The following is a 20,554-nucleotide window of genomic DNA, read 5'->3' as shown; positions in this document are numbered from 1 at the left end:
AAAGAATTAAATATTTTCTTTAGATTTCAGCTTTAGCACAGCCCTCAGAATTTTGTTTTCAAGGCCGGAAAGATCCTCATGCTGTCTTTTAAAACATCCTGCATGCCAAAGGACACAGAAATATATTCTGCAACGATTCTGCTGTGTTCAGTGTCTTGCAAAAACTTCAGGGGATGGCAGAGAATCCATCACTTAGCCTGGTACTCTGTTCAAACATATTATCCTTGCTGTTAATTCATATAGACTTAAATCCTTAAGTCTCACTTGAAGACACTTTGGTTTTATCCCTTAAATCATCTGGGGCTTCTTCTGTTTCTTCTCCACTTTTATTTAGCACCTTCTGCATACAGTTCCAATGTCTGTGCATTGTAGTATTGATCTCACCGTGCAGAGAAAGAGCAAATTTGGTGAGCTTGCATCTGTTGGGTGTCTGAGGACTGTCCTAATCCTTCTTTTCCACAGCACTGCCTGCCAGGCACGTGTTGAGTGAATTGTTCAATGATCCTGCACCTCCAGGAGGGTGGTGTCAGTCCAGGCTGTGGTCCCAGGTTTCAGACATTTGCCTTCACTGTGTGCAGTTGGTGCCTGCAGATGGGATTTTGGGGAAATACCAGGCCTAACTGGAGATAAAGCTGCTTATATAGGCTGTCTGAGTCTTGTAACTCACTACAGAGTTAGTAGACCTGATTCTACTGTTTGAGTCTTAAGAGTAAGAAAAGAGTCCTAAATTGTGTCTTCTGTATCTCCTTGCATTTTGTAATTATTTGAAAATGAGTCATGTACATATATGCTGGCTTATCATTATGCTTTGCAATTAAGTCAAACTGTACTTTCCTCTTTACATAGGGAAAAACTAGAAAAATTTTACTTTTTTTAAACAAACTCTAAGACCTCTTGGGAACTCCCCTGTTTCCAGCTTGCCCTTCTGCAATCTGTTTCTGCCTTTCTGACAAGTTAGATTTTACTTTCTTGGCAGATCTTTCTGAAACCTGTGTCTGGTAGTTTGTAGCTAAAGACAGGCAGACTAAACCAGGCTTTCCAAAGCTGCTCCTCTTGTATAAACAGTCTAGTGTGACCCTCTGACACAATGTCATGGATGGTGGCAGTGGCAGGTGAATAGGTCCTGGGGACTCTATTTCCTTTCGGGACTGTGCAATGTCCCTAAAGTTGTACCAAAGCTGCCTGAGAAATTTGGGAGGGGAGAAGCAAGCAGCATTTCTTTCCTGACAATGAAGTGAAATGTTGGCTTTTCCATGAATAAAGTTGGAATTATTGATCTGCTTTGGGCAACTGACAAGTGAAGATGATCACAGAGCTGTTTGGCTGCCTTCACATGAGCTTTTTTGTCCATTTATGTGTTTCAATAATGGTCATCTTTGACAACCACCAAGAATTCCTGGTGTGTGGTGGTTCCCTGTAACGAGGTGAGCTACCAGGAGAAGCACTGTGCAGCTTCAGCCTGAAGACTTTTTTCAAAACATGTTCTGTATTCCTGTCCCATATAAACTAGACTTGAGCTGCTCAGCTCAAGTGTGGTCTTACCCAAAGGCTTCTTCAGTGCAGACCCTGGACATGGAAGTATCACCTTGCTGTTTTCCCTGCAGCCCCTCTGGTGTCACTCTCTGTATTTCTCCTCTGCAAACACTGTGGCTGCACATGGGTTGTCACCACCAGCATAATTCAGTTTGTGTGGCTCCCTTCCTTATCTAAGTTGTTGTTGGAGGATAACTAGGCTGCTTATGAAAGGAGTGAATTATCCAGGCAATAATTACCCATTGCTGGACATTGAATTCCCATCCCAGAGGGCAGATGAGGATTAAAATTGTGTTGTAAGTTCAGAAAGTCTAAAGCTTTGAGAAAGCATCCAGGATTTGACTAGCTGTGTTGTTCTCATGGAATTTTTGCTCCTGGGATGTGCAGAGCCCTCAGTGCAAATGAAGGGTGTTGCACATCTCACAAGATGCTCATGAGGCTGAGAAAGGAGCTACAACCTCGTGGTGTTTGGCATCTTTTTGGGTGTACAGCTTTGAGGGGCTGGAGTTTTTGCTCCTCAGATGATCCAGTTTATGAGGTCACCATGAAGGTTGGTTCTTGGAAACTGGAGAATCTCCAGTTACAGTGTTATAGTGAGAAAACCCTGACTCCCTTCTCTGTCCCCCAGTGACATCAAGTTGCCTACCCCTGTACATTTTTTGGGTGGGTGGGGGAATTCAGAACCCCCACACCAGCTGCATTTGTGCTTTGTTTTCACCCTTTGGAGAAGGGCAGCAGAGTGGCCAAGCAAGGAATTGGTCTTGTAGGGGGAGCTGGGGAGGCACAAGGACCAGTGGCCAGCTGGGCATCGTGCAGGGATGCTCAGGTGAGACAGCCCAGAGTCACCCTAAAGGAAGCAGCTCTGTCATGGTGTGCTGGGTCTTCCTCTTACAGTAGGATTTATCTGTGTGCCTGCAGAAGGGCAGGTCATGGTCCAAAAAAAAAGGAAAAATTACCTTTCCCAGCAGCTGAAGGATGTGTTGGTTACCCAGCTGAAGAAAAATTGAATTTCTAGAGGAGAGGGCAATGGAAAAGGATGATAAGACACAGCAGAGTGAGTGTATATGAACAACTCCTACAGTGTTAAATCGACTTTGAAATAAAATATATGCCCTTTGAGTTAAGTCACTTTGAGTTTCTGGGACTTAAGTCCCAAAACTTTTAGAATTCAAAACTAAAAATGGAGTGGGAGTTGAAAGGTCCAACGTGGTTGTGACTAAGGTGAGGTCCATGTAGAGAAAATTAAGGCTTCTGAAGGCAGAAAACCAGCTGCAGAGAGTTGAATGGGTTGCTTCAGGTAGTACTCACTAGAATAGATATAAAAATAATGAACATGTTGATGTTTTTTTGACAAAATGAAGAGCTTGTTTTGGAGCTGTTTAAATTCATGGCGGGTGGGAGGGAATAATACTATTGTAAACGTCATGAAAACAGGGGAACAATGTAGATCTGAACTCTTATTCCCAATGGGTTTTTTCTTTTTTGTGTTCCCTGGTACATGCTAAAAATATTTTCAATATCTTAACATCTGCATTGTTATGAAATATGGCACGTCTTTGTTTTGTTTTCAGCTGTGTCATTCTTCCATTACATTTTGTTCCATATGCTCTCTTCAGTTGGGATGTGAAGTCATTTTCTTTAGACAGTTTTAGGTCTAATTGCCTTGACTCCAGAACTGCACTGTGCACCACTTGGAAGAAGTTATTTCTTTTGTTCTGCCTCAAAACAAACCCCAGCCTGTGTGTTGGGGAATATGGACTGTGAAAATGTCTTCTGAGTGGCATAGAGGGGCAGAAAATAGGGTAAAAATAGAAGGCAGTTATGCCTCTTTAGAGGTAGAAAAACATGGGGCTGAAGAAGGAGTGGGTATACCAATGTATTTGGGATACTTCTGTGTATTAGCACATCTTGCCTCAAGTGCATCCTCATATCCCATTTATTTGATTCAGTTGGGAGATGGGATGGATGGATAAGGCAGACCAAGCCTCCAAAGCTCCAGCAGAGGAAGATGGTGGAGGAAGGTGGGAAGCAGTTCTGATTCACATGCAATAGAAAGCTGCAAAACAGGCAAGAGACAGGCCAGACTTGTGTGAGCATAGGAAAGGGAAATAATTAAGTCAGACTGGTAATGAGGGCAAGACGGCAGAAGATGAGAGGCAGCCATGGGAAGCTTGGATGCTGCTGCTCCCCAGAACACTGCCTGAAACACAAGATTTGTGTTCTGCTTTCTCTCCTAGCCTGGGACACTGCAAAGAAAGATAGACCCTGTTTTTTTGGCTCCTTGGTTGACTCAAGCAACTGGGTGTTAATACTGTCACTCTGTCTCTCAGGTGTGCAGCTGTCAACAAACTGACCCCAAAAAGAAAAAAAGAAGTTTTTGGTTTGATTATTTTTTTCTCTCCCTTAAGTTTGAGGAAACTTTGCACATACACCATTCTCTTTCAAAAACTTGCTAAGGTTACAAAGCCTGGCCACCAGAACTGGGAAATGCTGAAATCAAAGTTGCATGCATTACTCTAATTCTGTTTTCCTGGGTGTTTGTGCTGTAGCAAAATCTAAATAAATGGTAAGTACTGAAGGTTTGGTTGTTGGGGTTTTTTGTTTGCTTTGTTGGTTTTGTTTGGGGTTTTTGTTTGTTTTTTTGTTTGTTTTCTGGGAGAAACACACCTGTAATAAAACTATGGTGTTTATGGGATGAATCAGGGATAGGTAGGTAATGAGATATTCGCAGATATTTCCGAGATGAGTTTTTCTGCACAAAGCTGTAACAGGCATTTGTCCTTGGCAATCTTCTCTTCCCAGGGGTTCCTGCCTCTGTGTGCAGCTCCCCTTTTCACTGGTGGCAGCAGCAGCCTGTGGGACTTGCTGCAAACCCCTGGAGGGAGGGGGTTCCCTGCTTTGAACCCTTGTCCAGAGGAGGTGCTGGGCTCTGCAGGCAGCCCTCATTTAGAGTTTTGAAGTAGCCAGCATCCCACTAATGCATGAGAACATCTCATCTCTGAATCTCTCCTTGTCACAAGGCTGGGAAGGTGTGACTGACAAGGCACAAGGACAGAGCAGGGTCTCCTGCCTGGGGCATCAGGTGCTGTGAGAGGGAGCTGGGGTCTGGCATTGCTGCCTGGACCACAGAGTTCCTGCCCCAGGCTGTCATTCTGTGGCCAGCTGCTCAAATACTGGTACGTGTCTTGTTTTCTGCATTTCCAAATCAACTCCAGGAGCCACGTGGTCATTTGAAGCCAGTTTTAGATGATTTGCTCTGAGGAATTCAATAAGAGGCACAACCACTATTAAGAGGTAATAGGGAGTGAGGCTTAACTATTGAATAGATTACGTGAGACTGGAAGAATCAGACAGCCTGAGGTCTGGAATGGTCTCGTTGTTTGAATTTTCAATTCCAGGTCAAACATAACTTGCTGGGGTTCCCCTCCTCCCCCCCTGCCAAGTTTTTATGTTCCCCAGAGTGCTGTGCACTTAAACAGAAGTGATTGGAACAAAAAAGGCAATAGATGTGTCAGTTAATCTATAGCTCTTTTCTATATTAAGTTAGTTTTAAATAGCATTAAAGGCTCAGTTTAGTGAAGCACTTAGTAAGGCATCTAACGGCATATTTGAACTGAGGCCAGCATTGATAAACTTGGATACTGTGTGATAATATATTCTAACAGGAGCACTGCATCCACAATGGTTAATGTGTATGTCCCAAACAGGGCTGTGTTCTTCCTTCTGCTCAGATTCAGGGTTGCAATTTAAAGCTGGTTTTGTTTTTTTTTTTTTTTTTGTGGGTTTGGGAAACACTTTTCCAGTAACAATGGGATAAAAATGATTTTTTTTTTCTTTTGAAGTGTTGGATTTATAAGCAAAGGATATTCTTTAACTTCCTAAAATACCTGCTGTCTGTCACAGACCTCACTCCTGCTTTGATTCCTTTAACACTTCTTTACTTTTCTGGTGGATACTGGATCATTTGATGCCCCTGTATGAGATCCAGTTACTGAAGGTTTTCTGAAAGAGGGTTCTGAGACATCAGGAAACTGGAAGGGAAAAAAACAAAAATTCTTCAAGTAGACCAGCATTAAAACAATGCTTATTCTTAATTTATGGAGAAATATGTAAATTGTGTCTGGAGGTCACTGTAATGAGACCTTTACAATTTAAAAAAATACACTACTTGCTAGATAAAAAAAATCCAAGCACAAAACCAAACAAAACCACAAAAACATTAAGGCTAAAACTTTCACAACTTTAAGAAGGTAGAATTCTGAACAGTTATGCTCTTTAGAGAAGGGATAAATATTAAAAATATCCAAAACATATGAAGTAAGAATAAGAAAAACTTATTGCAAGGAATAAGGAATGTAATCAAGGACTTGTCTATGTAAGAGGCACAAGATGTATGTAAAACATTAAGCAGATTTTTCAAGTCTTGTTAAAGTCATGTCAACCTGAACCATTATAAACAGAAATTAAGTTTAAAAACCCATTGTTTTAACCTGACAATTAATTGGAAAAATATTGACTTAATTTTGTATTTAATTCCTGAAAAGGTTTTCAAAATTATTTCCTGTGACTCGGGGCAAGAGCACCTTGGCAAAATGTTATTTAGAATGTTGTAAATCCTTCATTAGTTTATAGGAAATAATAATAGATTTTTTAAAAAGTAGATTTTCTTTAGCATTGTGGATTGAGTTGTAATTTCAAATTTAAAGTAATTCTCAGTGATTCCATTTCATAAGGTCTCTTTGTAAATCAAATCAAGAGTCAGAAAATGCCAGTTTTCTAAATGAGGATGCTGGCTTCTAGAAAATAGCATCTTTTAGATAATAGGAAATTTAACCAAAGTGTTTACAACCAAAACAAAATAGCTGTTATGTGCAAGGAAGTGAATATTTGATTATTTTACAGTAAAATGTAATTGCATTTGTTGTTAAGAGACCAGTGAAGTGGATACATTCAGAAAAGCTGTGATTGGAGAGAATGGCATTTCCCATTGTATCCTCATAAAACTAAATGAAGCAAATAATGCTTGGTTTTCATGATGCATTTGATCACCATGTTAAAATGACATTATTTGAATTAGAATTTAATAAAACTATTACCACCTTCATTTAGGGAAAAAGAAAATGTTTTTTTGTTGTTGTTGTTATTTGTGATCATCAATTCAAGGATTGTCTGGAAATTCTCCTACAAATTGAGCGTAACAGCTGATAAAATACAAAATACTGTTTTAGTGTACAATGATAGGGCACTTTGCTAGTTTTAAATCTTAATTTTGAAGTGCTTTGGTGACAAAATTACTCCTGTTTTCTGTATTTATGCTACTTTTTCAGTGAACACAGCTAAATCATAGGACCCCTAATTTCAAATTTCCACCTTTTTCTTTAAAAAGAAAACCTTAGTAAATTTAATGTAAGTTACTAATAAATATGTGTCTCTCCTAGGCAAAATACCAAAATAGCAAAATATAACTTTTTGTCCAGATCTTATTGGAAAGTTATGACATACCTTTGTTTCCTTTCTATTTTCACATCTGGGCTCTTGTTTTCCTTCTGCATGCACAAAGGTCTAACTCCAATTTACAAAACAACAAAAACACCCAAACCAAAAAAAACCCCACAGACAGCAGTGATGTAAAGATTCAGTCAGGAATGTGTTTCTATATTCCTATTTTGCCCATCTGGGTAGTGCATATTTCTCTGGTGTGTAGCCCCAATGGGTATCTGATGCATCCATAAATTAGAATATAAACAAGACTGTGCTTTAAGCCAGCACATTTAAAACAGTAGGGTAATCTGTAGTCTTCCCCTCCTGGAATAATTGTTCTATAAATTTTTTTGACCATAGTTTTCTTCTGTAGCATTTTAGACTCTTAAAAAAAACCCTAATCAATCTAGTTAACTGATACAGGTTTAGTGAGTTTCTTTTTTTATTTCTATTTTTTGTTAGCTCTCACAAATATTTGAATTTTTGTTTGATATATATCCCTTCTGTTTTATTTATGTGTCTATATATATACATAAAAATATGGGGGGGTTTGTATATATATAAAAAATAAAGGCTGTACATATACATAAATAAAAATAAATGGGGATGTTTGCATATATATAGACACACATATATTTAATACCTATCCAACTTCCTTTGGTTGCTTCTATCATTGTGACTGAGACAAATGGGGTTTTTTTCTTCAAAGGAAGAAAATCACCTCTCTGAGTAGGTGATTTGTAAATGAAGCTGTCCTGCAGATTTAGTTCCACTTTTGGAACTCCCCCTCTAGAGAGCATATGAAGGGAATATCCCTGGGTGATTCACAGGAAAAAGTTATGAGTGGGGGTGAGATTTTGACAGAGAAGTTAATGACAAAAGCCTTGTTGACTCCAGTGGGATGAGAGGACACACAGTAAAACACCAATGGTTTAAATTATGGTTCCCAAACATAATTTTTGCTGCTTCACCACAGTTCACTGATCTACCTTACTATGCAGTTTATGAAAACTAATTCAATTAGTAGCAAAATTCAGCTAAATCTCACAAGTTGTTAGTGCTTTTGTTGTCCTTTTTAGGCAGCAACTTAAAATACTGTTAAAAAGGTGTTGAACAAATTCAATCTTGGTTAGTTTAAAGCGGGGTTTTTAAGCACTTTTTTCTCTCATGTGCTTTTACTTCTGTAGAGGAAAAAAATAATTTCAGTTAAATCCACAGTGAAGTGGAGATCCAGAAGTACATTGATAGTCTGCTCAAAGGCTCGAGAACCTTAATGGCATTGCATGATGAGCAGGGAAATAATGTAAGGAATTTGATAAACATTGATGCACGTGGCCAGGTTCTGCCCTCTGTTCTGTGACTTCTGAGTGCTTAGATGTTGGGTTCAGAGTATTTGTGTCTCAGGTTTTGTAGAAGTGGTGCTGCCTTTGTGAAGCTGAAGGCAGCTGGTGAGGTGTAGGTGGTACACCTGGTGTTCCCCTACACGAATTCAGTGAAAAATGGGGCAGGTTTGAAGCAGGACTCTAAAGTTTTGTTGTGAGTTTGGAGAATTACAGTGAGTTGTCACAACCTTGCCTAAGGAGGGATTGCTGCATTGCTCTGCAGAAAGTGATAGAACTAGAAGACAACATCTAGAATATCAAAATCACACATTTTTGGCACTAGAAATACCATACAAATTAGAGTTACAATTTTAAAGAGTCATTTTATTTAGAAGATAAACTGAAGATGGGTGCTGAACTTGTTTTGAAAGCATAAAGCTGCATAGTTTAGAGATCTACCAATTTTGCTAAGAGTTGCCAAGAAGTTGACAGCTTGGACCAAGGGTTGCTGTGGTTGCTATGTGTAAAAAGCCTAGAACAAACCAGTGGGAAATAATACCAGGGTGGGAAAGTATTGCTATGGTTACAGAATATTTTCTTTAAAGAGAGGTGGATAACGCAGCAAGAATCACTGAAACTTAGGTAATAATGTATTATACAAAAGGAAAACGACTGGAAGATAATAACTGTCTTCTGCTCTTAATGGCATTTTGTTAGTTTCCAGCAAAGAGGGATTTAATTAAAATAGGAATGATTTGTGAAAGCTTTGTTAGAAAAGTATCTTTAGCTTTTATTTTTTAAAAGTGGAATGCCAGCACAATACCTTGCATATTTTGGCTCAGTCTCTTTGTTTTTTAAAACAAAAAAGATTTTTTTGTTGTTGTTGAGGAGATTAAGACTTCTTTTAAAAATAATAAAAGTGTAATTATACACAAACAATTTCGTTCATATAAACTTTTAAGACGGACTTTCAGAACATTAAAAAAATACGAAAGAACTGAGTTTTGCGAAAGATGTGCTATAAAGTGACTGCAAAATACAATAAAAATTAAAATAACTTATAAAAGCCTGCTTTAAGTGGTGCTGTAAATCTGAAGTGAAAAATTCATTTGGGAAGCAGCCTGATTGTGTTTGTGGATGTCCTGCAGGGCTTCGTTGGAATCACCTCTGTGGGTTTGAGCAGCTCAGGCTTGTGTGGGCTGGGGTGGGGTCACCTGGGGCTGGGTTCCAGGTGCCACCAGAGCCACTCTCACGCCCCTCCTCAGCTGGACAAGGGAGAGAAATTTTAAGAAAAGCTCATGAGTGAAGGACAGGGAGGAATTACTCACCCGTGACTTCATGAGCAGCCTGGTGGGAGGGACAGGACAGATCTGTTCTCCAGGACCAGGAAAAGGGAAAATGTAAGAAGTGGACGGGTTTTTTTTGTTTTCTGTGGCTACTGTGCTGTGTTTATCCTTCACTCTGCCATCCATGCTTTGAAATGCTGCCTTGTTCAGCTGCTCTTTGAGGCCACCACTGCAGTTCACTGGGGTGTGGTTGATGGAACCAGATGCAGCTCCTGAGCCGTGTAACTGCTGAAGGTCTGCACCTGGCCATGGCTAATGTTCCAACCTAATTCCTGGTCCAGGGACATGGAGGAGAATTTATCATGCTGGGGAGTAAAGGATGGAAAGAGAATAAATGGACAATTTCTCTGTGCTCGAGAGCCTGCTCTCCTTCAGAGCATGACTCCACCACGCCACAGCAATTGTTCATCACATCTCTGCCTTGGGCACAATTTGTTGAAGTTGAGGAGGAGGAATTAAATTGTCAGCTGAAATACGTTCAGCTGTTTGTGACTGTTTTCTGGTGCTTTAGTGGTGTTTTGCCTGTACTGTGGATAGGGATTTGAGACTTGGAGGTGAGGCAGCATCCTTTTACTTTGCTCTTGACAAGCGTAATTAAACATGGAAATAACCTGCTGTACATAGCAGTGCAGACCCTGGCTATTAAAACTGAGATCAAAGACCCTCTTCAAGTTAATTTTGTAGCTTTCCAAGCAAATTCCTGGTTTTTTTTGCAGTGGACACACATAAGACAGACTGTGGAGTACAGAGTTGGGAAGGAATGGTCCTGATGGAGACTGATTATACCAGGACTGGACTTCTATATAAAAACACTGAGACAAGGGTCCTGACAAGTTCAGAGCAAAGATCTGAGATGGGGAGAAGCAAGGGAAATTAGGTCAGCTGGGGAGATGAGGAATGGCCATTTTGTCAGGAAAACAGGGAAATTAAGAAAGAAGTCTTAAGAGAGAAAGGAGAACTAGAGTGGATGCTGGAACAAAATGAGGAGCTGGGGGCAGTGGGAAAGCAGGGTAATGATGAGGGCCAGTGCTTGGAAGTGGATGAAGAACAAGTCCTGGAAGGAAAAAAAAAGAAGAATGTGGAAGCAGAAAATGTCAAGGCGGAGGAAATGGGTCAAAAGCTGTGTGCAACTCAGGTGCACTGCTCCTTTTCAGTGTAGAGCCAAAGATTTCTGAGCAGAGCTTCCTTTCTTTTCCTGGATGTCTTGTGTAGCTGACCCACTGTCAAAAAGATGGCTTGCATGGATGAGAGCATCTCACTGCTGTAATTATTCCCTCCATTAGTACAAATGACAGAGACAAATGTAGTGTGGATTCAGCTGTTCCACACTGGGCCATTTCCCTGTGAGCATTTGTTCTACATCTTTTTCCCTGGGGTTTAAAAAAAATACACTGGATAAAAGCACATTGCATAATAAGGTAGTAAAATAATAAGGTAGGTGCTACAGATTATCCAAAGTTGGAATTAATTTTTCCTATGCTGTTTTAGCTGACTGTAGTTCTGATTATTTAGCCATGTTAGAGGATCTAATTACGTGTTCACATGGTATTTATTCCACAGGACTTCCTTCTTGCACTCACTAGCTCAGGTGAATTTGCATGGGGGTCCATCAGAATTTGACAGGTAGGGATTCTGAAAGATGCTTTGTGAAGGAGGGAAGTCTGCAAGGCAAGAACAACTCCCTTGAGGACAGCTGAGGGCTACCCAGGGACTCTCCCAGAGGTCTGTGAGACAGTCCAGTCCCTCACCACTGCAGAAAGCTCTTCTCCCTACTCCTTGATCCCATTTTCAGAGCATCTGACTGCTTGATGGCATTGCTGAACAGCCTCCTGTCCCTCAGTGAGGTCAGTGGCAGCTGAGTGACATTCTGGAGGTCTCTGGCTCCTGGTTGGAGATCCCTTACTGGACATGGTTACCCCCAGCCCAGATCCATGGGAGGTTCTTGCTGTGGGCATGGCTGAGGTGGCATCTCAGCCATTTCAGTGCAGCTCAGCCTGTGGTGGTCGCCAGTGTGGGAATCCAGAGCTTCCCTCTGGCTGCCCTGGAAGGTCTGGGACCCTGGCAGGGGTCAGGAACCCCCCTGGACAGAGCCCCCAGAGACACTGTCTGTGATCTCTGTCCATGGAAAAAAGTTTTCAATCTTACAGGATGAATGACCAGCTCTGAGTGTTGGATATCAGTAATAATTAAGTGTGGCATGGGTGCAAAAGTAAAATTTTAGGATTCTAGATAAGGGGTCCAAAGGGGACAAGATGGAGGAAATTAGGTGTGTCTTGTCCTTTTTCTCCTTCTTCATGCCCTCCATGTTTCACTGTGGTGTTGGCATTTTTCTGTTGGTTCAGGCTGGGGACACACTGTCCAACGTAGGTGACAGATATTGGCACGTTATTGTAAATGCAGCCCAGGGAGTTTCTGGTATTTAATGTTTGTCACATCCCACTGAGGGCAGAGCCCCACACGCTGCCCTGCAGGACAGAGCTGGGCAGGGCAGCAGAACATGTGAGAGAGAAACAGAATAAACAACCTGGAAACCAGCACAGACCAATTATGGCTTCTTCTTTGGCAGTGGGGCAGAAAGACAGAGATTTTCTACTATCTCGGGATCATCAATACCACAGATTCTGACAACCTGGCACCATTTCTCATTTTCTTTGCTATAGTTTAAGCTGGATTACCACAGTCATCCAAGCCTTGCTCTCTTTACACCTCAATTCCTCAGGTGTGAAATTAAAATAGTTCTTCTTCCTTTTTCATAGGTAGGTGGTGCTTACAAATATTATGGAATTCATTTTCCCAGTATCCATATGGTGATGATAAACCCAGGAAGAAATTTGAAGTCTCAAAGCTGGAGTGAAATAGGAGATGGCAGGAAAGTCTGTGGCCATCTGCTGAATGGCAGAGTAAACTGGAATATCCCTTTGCTTATTGAGTAAACAGCCAGTGATCTTGTGCACTGACTGGGATGGACCTGTTCAAGGAAAAAAAAAAAAGAAATCTAGGTTTTGAGTAATAACTCAAAAGGATTTTTATTGTGACTTTATTGGACACACAAAGCAAGATGGATTTACAGGTGCTCAAGGGTCCTTCAGTCTGGCCCCATCTGCCTCTTGCTCAACTTCAAACTGTTTAAAATATCTTTTTGTGCATCCTACATTTTTAGAAGCACTAATGCTTTACAGACCTGTGTTCCTTTTTACCTTCTTAATGTTCCTGTAAAAGCATTAAGGAGCTGGGAATACTAATTCAGCAATAAAGTTTCCTAAGATAAGTAGTTGAGAAGAGTTCTAAAAAGCTGGTCACTTGGCAAGCCCACATGTGTCCCCATCTGGCTCACAGTCTGAAAAACAGATTCAGAAACTCATTGAGATAATGTCTTTCAAAATCATGGCTTTCAGTCCTATTGTTTAAGTGCAATGGACATTATATTTAAGGACTTGCAAAAGCAAATTTAACATTCCTTAGGACTTGAAAACTCCTCCTCTTTCTCACTGTCCTGTTCTTGCTCTCCACTCTTCCTTGAAATCTGACATTCATTCAGTTTGCCAAGGTCCCCTCCTTTCTTTTGTTTTCCCATGGTTCTCAAATGAAATAAGACTTGATTTAAATAATGGCATGCTGTAGAAAAGAATTAGGCTTCTAGGCATAAAAACTGGGAATAAGCTATTTGAATTTTAGTTAATACCTCACATTTGCACAGGATAAATTTTTGAAATTAGCTGTTGAAACTTTTTAAACTGGAAGAAAATAATGACAGTTTCTCAGAGACTAGAGAACTTCAACTTTCATTTCTTCTCTGCTTAAAATTTTAAAAACAAACCAAACGTAACATTTTTGATATTATGTAGCATACTTAAATTTTTTGGATAAATCATCAGTGAAAGTGCAGTTCTTGCTGATGAATGTCACTGCTTATTAATTATAGCATTAATTGTCTATAAAACAGCTTGGTAGAACAAAACAGAGACCAGGATCCTGATCACTGATCATCAGTCTTGTTTATGCTGATAAGTTTTTGATGTCCTGAATAGTCCCAGTGAGATAGAACTGGAAAATAACAATGAAAATTCCTTTCTACTAGGAATCATGGCAGGACTCTTCATTTGGGGTGTAATCATTGCTTGAGATGATGTAACAAGATACAAGTATGCTGAAAAATACTAAGCAGATGTTTCTATAGACACATGCAATAAATATTGTTCCTGGTTTTGTGTACATGGGACAAAAATTCACTTTACAGGAACAGTCTAGGAATGAGAGAGCTGTTACAGTCATCCTGTTTGTGCACAGTGAGATTATTCACAGCATGTCATATCACAGCCATTGAGCCCCAAAAGGAGGCTTTAAGGATGTCCATTCACAGCAAAAGCCCCAAATTAATATTGTGTATTAAACAAAAGATGTCAGCACCAAAGCCTGAAACTGCAGCACCTGAAAATACTGCAGTAGAAATGAGAGTAATTATTGGTGCTTTATTGGCCTTTCTAAGGATGCTGAATAAATGTCAATATACTTAAATTGGTGCTGGTCCCTGAGGAGCCACCTCAGAGCTACAATATCCCTGCACCTTTCTGAGCCAAGTGATTGAGTTCGTATTTTTCTTAGACTTGTTGGTCTGGAGAAGCTTTTAATTGTTTTCAGAAGTGTATTAATAGCAAAGAAGAAATATTTGAATATACTTTTCCTTTTTTTCTTTTTTTTTTTACCTTAATTAGAAAGATCATGGGTCTGTAAATATTTCAGAGTATAAAACTGGAATTAAAAATATGGAAGTCACTGGAAAAGATGTGAGGAAAATCCAAGCCCTTGCAATGTAATTATTTTTGTGGGACAGAATGTATGAAATTTCATTGGGAATATGAGGCACACGTGCAGTGCTCTGTTCTGTTTTGGCTGATTTATTTTTTTTTTGTGCTGCCAGTGTCTGAGGGGTTCTCAGTGAACTTTGTGCTGTAAAAAAAAATCACTTGCTCTCCTATTTTGGAAACAAACCAGTTTGTTTCCCTTTTTATTCTGTGGTAAGGTGGCCTAGATTTGCCTCTGTGTCTTGTTGAATTGTAAGCAGTTTCTGGTTTATGTCTGGGCATAATTGTTCTTACTTTGGGACAGGCAACGTATACATTTATGTGATGAAGAGATTGAGGGTCTTGGACACACATCTTGCTCAAAGGATTCAAATAGGAGCATGAAAAGGAGTCACATTGTAATTTGGGGTGTTTAGGTGGGTTTTGGTGCCTACACATCATTGTTCAGTGCTCTTTGGGGTGCTGCAGCCTTTGCTCGGGGTGTGCAGCCCTGGGGCAGACCCTGAGCCCTCTGGAGTTTGGAGAATTGGCTGCAGGAGGTCACGGGAGAGATGGCACCAGAAAACTGGACTGGAAGAACTGAATTGCACCTGTAAAATCTGAAGAGAATTTGTGGTTACTGTATTTGTGTCAGACAAGCTGTTTGTTTGGTAGCTACCCCTTTGGCAGTAGATTGTCTGATAAGAAGACCCAAAAGAAAACATTTTCTGCTGTCCTTCCTATGACAGTTTGACATTTCAGAGGCTGCAGTGGGACTCTACCAGTTCATCAAACTCAGAGAGCTTTTGCTGCTTTATTTCTGTTGGTAAACACCATGAGAACATCCTGCAAACAAAATACCTCAGCAAATTTACTACTTTTAATTATGGAAATGTTTTACTTATATTTCCCTTCTAAGTTCTCTGTTCTAAGCCCACTCTCTCAAAATGCTGCAAAACTGTGGAAGAGGCAGAAAATGTCGATGTAACAGAAATGAACTGTCACTAAAATCTTACCTTTTTTTGGTCCAGGGAGTACCTGGTATTAGAGAGAGAGAGGAAAAGAATAGTGATGCTGAGGGATTCCTTGTCAGGGAGGGAAGGGAAGGAAAACATACTTTTTGATTTATACAATTTATTTATATGAATGTCTAAAAACTGTTTTTTATTTTAGAAGGCTTAGGTAATAAGTTCTGCTCGTCTGTAGCACTGAAAGGTCTGAGTAGTTCACTGCACAGTCTACACAACTCTGCTGATACAAGTAAACCACAGTGTGGTAAACACCACTGCTCTGTGGAACATAAATTCACTCACTGGAGGTAAAACAAATATCAAAGCTCTCTAAACACATCTAAGCTCCTAGATACAAATTTGTCTACATTATATGACCATACTTTTGGCATACTGAGATCAGGTGGGTTATTCTTAGATAGCTGAACACTTCTTTCACCTTTGATTTCTTACTATTTTTTCTTTTGCACTTGATTGTCACCTTATCATTACACTGATGTATGTAATTCCATTCATTCTTGCTTGCAGCCATAATGTAGTTTTGAGACAGCTGTGAATACTGAACAATGTACCAATCTGATTGTTACTACTCTACAAGTCTATCCTGTCTCTCTTCCCATTTCCTCTCCCTCCTGTCCAAGTAGCAAAATGCTGATTAAGTTCCTTTCACTTGGAAATTTTGCTCTGATTACAGACATGATGGTTTTTTGTTTTTTTTTTCACCTACTTCCAAGTAGAAATAGTGGTGATCTTTTCATTGTTTTCTCTGAAGTAATTTATTTGATGCTATTTGTTCTCTGGAACACCTGTGTTTAGGTAGTGACTCAGTAGTCTGGATGCCCTGGTTGAGGTTGCTGGTTTGGTGGACACACTCATACTGGTTTATGTCAACACAGAATTTCTCCTGTAATGTTGAATCAAGATAAATATTTTGAAGGAGATAAACTTGTAGTGTTCTTAGCATTTCTTTCTTTAATTGGTTTCTTGGGGTTTTTTGGTGCAGTTTTAAAAAAGACAACTTCTTCCATCTTTGGAAGAGTTACCATAAACATTTCATGGGTTTTCCTCCTCTTTCTTCCTGCCACAAGTTATCAAACCTTTAATGGTCCTTTGTACTGAAATAGTCTATCAGTTACAATAAAACTGCTTGCTGTGAGCTGGGCTATATTAATTATATCTAACAACAAATTATGGGAGTTTTTTAATATTTGTTTTGCAGTTCAGTTCTACTCACAGTTCCTTGGGGACTGAAGACTAAAAATACGTTTAACTGTACAGATTGTTCTAGCTGTTAAAGAGCATTTCCTTATTCCTGTAAGGACTTGCTGTGGGAGCAGCTCTGAGTTGACTGAAGGGCAATTTTTTTTGGCAGAACGAAAGTCATCCATCTAATACCAGATCAAAAGAGCATCTCTCTCAAATAGATGCTATTGAAATTTTTTTAAAGGTGGAAAAGGTTCCATTTCCTACAAATTGGAAAGTCACAACCAAAAAAGTGCTTACCAATTCTCTGCAAAGAAGCCAACTGGTTTAAAAAGAAAAAGCCCAGGAGCATCAGTGTTGACCAGTGACAGTGTCTGATTTTGCAATGCAACACCTCATGTTTTCATTCCATCCATAATGCCTTGGGGACATGTTTTTGTATCTCAGTATTAATGGGCTTGCTGCCACATAATTGGTGAACTTGTTGCAATGAAAGCCTTGGAGTAAGAATTGTGTTTGAGTTCTTCCCAATAGTGTAGGAGAGTAGGACAGCTAAAAAAAGTGACCCATGTAAGTAAAGATATTTAGGATGGCTTTTGCTCGGCATTATGGAATGTTGTTCCACTGCAAAATGTCTTAGATATGCAGTTTCTTCAATTTTGACAACTGGGTGTTGGTTCAAATTAAGTCTGAGAAGTTCATTAATGTTAGTGTACCAATTTTGAATATCTTGGGAAGTTTGAAAGTGTATATTACAAATAAATCTCTTTCCAGGCACTGTACTTGTGTTTTGTGCAGTAGATAAAAGAAATACAAGCAGATGCTTCTCTAGGCAAAATTCCTTTAAATATGTTATTCAAAACTTAAGTTTGCACATAATTCTGTTGTAATGTGGGGTTAATGTTTTGGAATTTTCCTCTGTCCTTGCAGAAATGCCTGTGCACCACTGTTCATTTCATTAGGTTAAAACCTGCAGGATTGTTGAACTTTTTGATGCTTGTTAGCATAAAGCAAGGAAGTTGCTCTTTTTGGTGGGCACAGGACTGGTAGCCAGGAGATGAAGCTCTATTCTTGCCTCATTCTCCTGTGTGATCTGGAGAAAATAATTTAGTTTTCTGGAGGCCTTATAAACAGGAGGAAAGTTCTGAAAGTCCTCAGTAATGAGGCTTTTTAATTGCTGAGCATTTTCATGATGCCTTGGGATCCTGAAAAATAAGGTACCAGATAAAAGCAAAGAACTGATTGTCTTTTATTTTTGTAAAGAATATTTGTCGATGTTCTTCCTTTTCAAGATTCAAAAGCACAATTTGGAAAAGCCTTCAAGTCTGAGGTGTCATTTCCTTAATACATCCATCCTCAGACATAAACACTTTTTTCCCCCTCCCTCTCTCTGGCTCATTTTTTAGCTTTTATTTCTTACTCCTCAGGAAAGTCTCCTACAAGTGATCCGCGTGTTTCTGCTGATTACTACTTGATTCCATTTTAGAAAAATGTAGCATAATTAAGTAGTAAGAGGAACTGGGCAGTAAAAGGGGTAGCTTTTGGACAATTCATTAAATACTTGGTGCCTTTTAATGGTAGGGTACTTCCTTTGCTCATGAATTATTCATTTTAAGCTTTTGTTATAATGGCGACAGTGTTTCGGTCTCTGAGGCAGTTCTGGACAGCCTTCCTCTGCTGAAATACTGCACAGCAGCAGCAGCTACCACTTATTTTATAAACTAATGCATCTAAGTCAATAACACAGTGAGTAAATGTATTTTCAAAATCGAGAACATGAAAAAAGAGGACAGATAACAATATTGTAACTAAGGGGATCTATTTTGCTGAAGGGTTCAGTTTGTTTACTTTTCTGCAAACTATTTAGGGATGTAATTTAAAATAAATATTTTTACAGATTATTGTGTTTAGTATTAGATTCAAATTATGTCTATAATGAAAACAGACATTAGTGTCTCTGCTTTATACAGCATGGTGCAATAAAAGGCAGTTTAAAAACCCTCACTGTATATAAACACATCAAGTTTTTCTTAAAACTAATGTTTAAAAGTCTCTTTGAAACAGTTTTTTAAGATGAAACATAACACAACCACACAACCCACATAGAAAATGCATCTGACTCATGTGCGTAGAGAAATAAAAGTTTCTTTGTGGTATCTAGTATCAGTCTTTCATTAAAGCATGGACTTTCCTGAAGAGAAATTCCAGTGCAGGCGCTTGAGGGCTCTCCCCATCTTCCCCCCGCCTCCTTACACTTCTCTGACTCTGGGTTCAGCCCCTGGGGCTTGGCAGGGAGTGTTAGGGACAGTACCATGAGGACAAGGGAATTTGGGGCTGGGAGTGGGAAATTTGGGATTGGGAGCAGGGAATTTGGGGCTGGGAGCAGGGAATTTGGAGATGAGAATAGTGAATTAGTGGCTGGGAGCCGGGAATTTGGGGTTGGGAGCAGGGAATTTGAGGCTGGGAGGGGGAGGGTATTTGGGGCTGGGAGCAGGGAACTTGGAGATTTGGAGCTGGGAGCAGGGAATTTGGAGATGAGCGCAGTGAATTAGAGATTGGGAGTTGAGAATTTGAGGCTGGGAGGAGGGTATTTGGGGCTAGGAGTAGGGAATTTGGAGATTTGGAGCTGGGAGCTGGGAATTTCAGGCTGGGAGCAGGGAATTTGGAGCTGGGAGCCAGGAATTTGAGGCTGGGAGCAGAGAATTTGGAGCTGGGAGCAGGGAATTCGAGTGTGGGAGGACGGAATTTAGGGCTGGGATTAGGGAATTTGGAGCTGGGAGTGGAAATTTGGGGTTGGGAGCAGGGAATTTGGAGATTTGGAGCTGGGAGCAGGGAATTTGGAGTTGAGAGCAGTGAATTAGAGTTTGGGAGTCGGGAGTTTGGGGTTGGGAGTAGAGAATTTGGAGCTGGGAGCAGAGAATTCGAGTGTGGGAGGAGGGAATTTGGGGCTGGGATTAGGGAATTTGGAGCTGGGAGTGGAAATTTGGGGTTGGGAGCAGGGAATTTGGCGATGAGAGCAGTGAATTAGAGATTGGGAGTCGGGAATTTGGGGTTGGGAGCAGGGAATTTGGGGCTGGGAGCAGGGAATTCAGAGCTCAGAGCTGGGGATTTGGAGCTGAGATCAGGGAATTCAGAGCTGGGAGCAGGGAAGTTGGAGATGAAAGCATTGAATTAGAGGTTGGGAGCCGGGAATTTGGGGTTGGGAGGAGGGAATTTAGGGCTGGGAGTAAGGAATTTGGGGCTGGGAGCAGGAAATTTGGGGCTGGGAGCAGGAAATTTGGGGTTGAAAGCCGGGAATTTGGGGCTGGGAGCCGGGAATTTGAGGCTGGGAGCAGGGAATTTGGGGCTGGGAGCCGGGAATTTGGGGCTGGGAGCAGGAAATTTGGGGTTGAGAGCCAGGAATTTGGGGCTGGGAGCAGGAAATTTGGAGTTGAGAGCCGGGAATTTGGGGCTGGGAGCAGGAAATTTGGGGTTGAGAGCCGGGAATTTGGGGCTGGGAGCAGGAAATTTGGGGTTGAGAGCCGGGAATTTGAGGTTGGGAGCAGGGAATTGGGGCTGGGAGCCGGGAATTTGGGGCTGGGGGCTCCGTGGTGCTGTTCCCGGGGGACACAAACGCGTGCTCCTCGCAGCGCTGTCCCTCTCTGATGAGATTTTAGAAGCGCTGTTTTCTCCCAAGCCGTGTCCTCGCTCCTAAAATGCCTTCAAGCGAGAGATAAGTGCGTGTGGGGGACGGAAGCAGAGAGCAGATAGATGAGTGATTAGGTCATTGGGATGAGAACGGAGGGGTTTTTTTTGTTTTTTTTTTTTTTTTTACGCCGAGCTCCCTTCTCGTTTTCTTGCTGATCAGATTCCCTGCGAGCACGGAGGGCTGAAACTGC

General features: G+C 40.7%; 1 long non-coding RNA gene across 14 annotated transcripts in view; it reads left to right on the top strand.

Annotated features, from left to right (window-relative positions):
* The window catches only part of LOC110475696 (uncharacterized), a 338,194-nt gene that overhangs the window by 210,026 nt on the left and 107,614 nt on the right, over positions 1-20,554 (top strand). For 6 of the 14 annotated variants that reach the window (XR_014957038.1, XR_014957036.1, XR_014957035.1 and 3 more), the window contains one exon: positions 1-20,554. This exon is cut by the window's left edge. The exons of the other annotated variants lie outside the window; for them this stretch is intronic. This is a non-coding gene — a long non-coding RNA (uncharacterized LOC110475696). 14 annotated transcript variants of the gene reach the window in all.

Source organism: Lonchura striata, chromosome 1, assembly GCF_050655825.1.
Source record: "Lonchura striata isolate lonStrDom1 chromosome 1, ASM5065582v1, whole genome shotgun sequence".
Classification (NCBI taxonomy): domain Eukaryota; kingdom Metazoa; phylum Chordata; class Aves; order Passeriformes; family Estrildidae; genus Lonchura; species Lonchura striata.
This window is presented reverse-complemented; position numbering and strand designations above follow the sequence as displayed.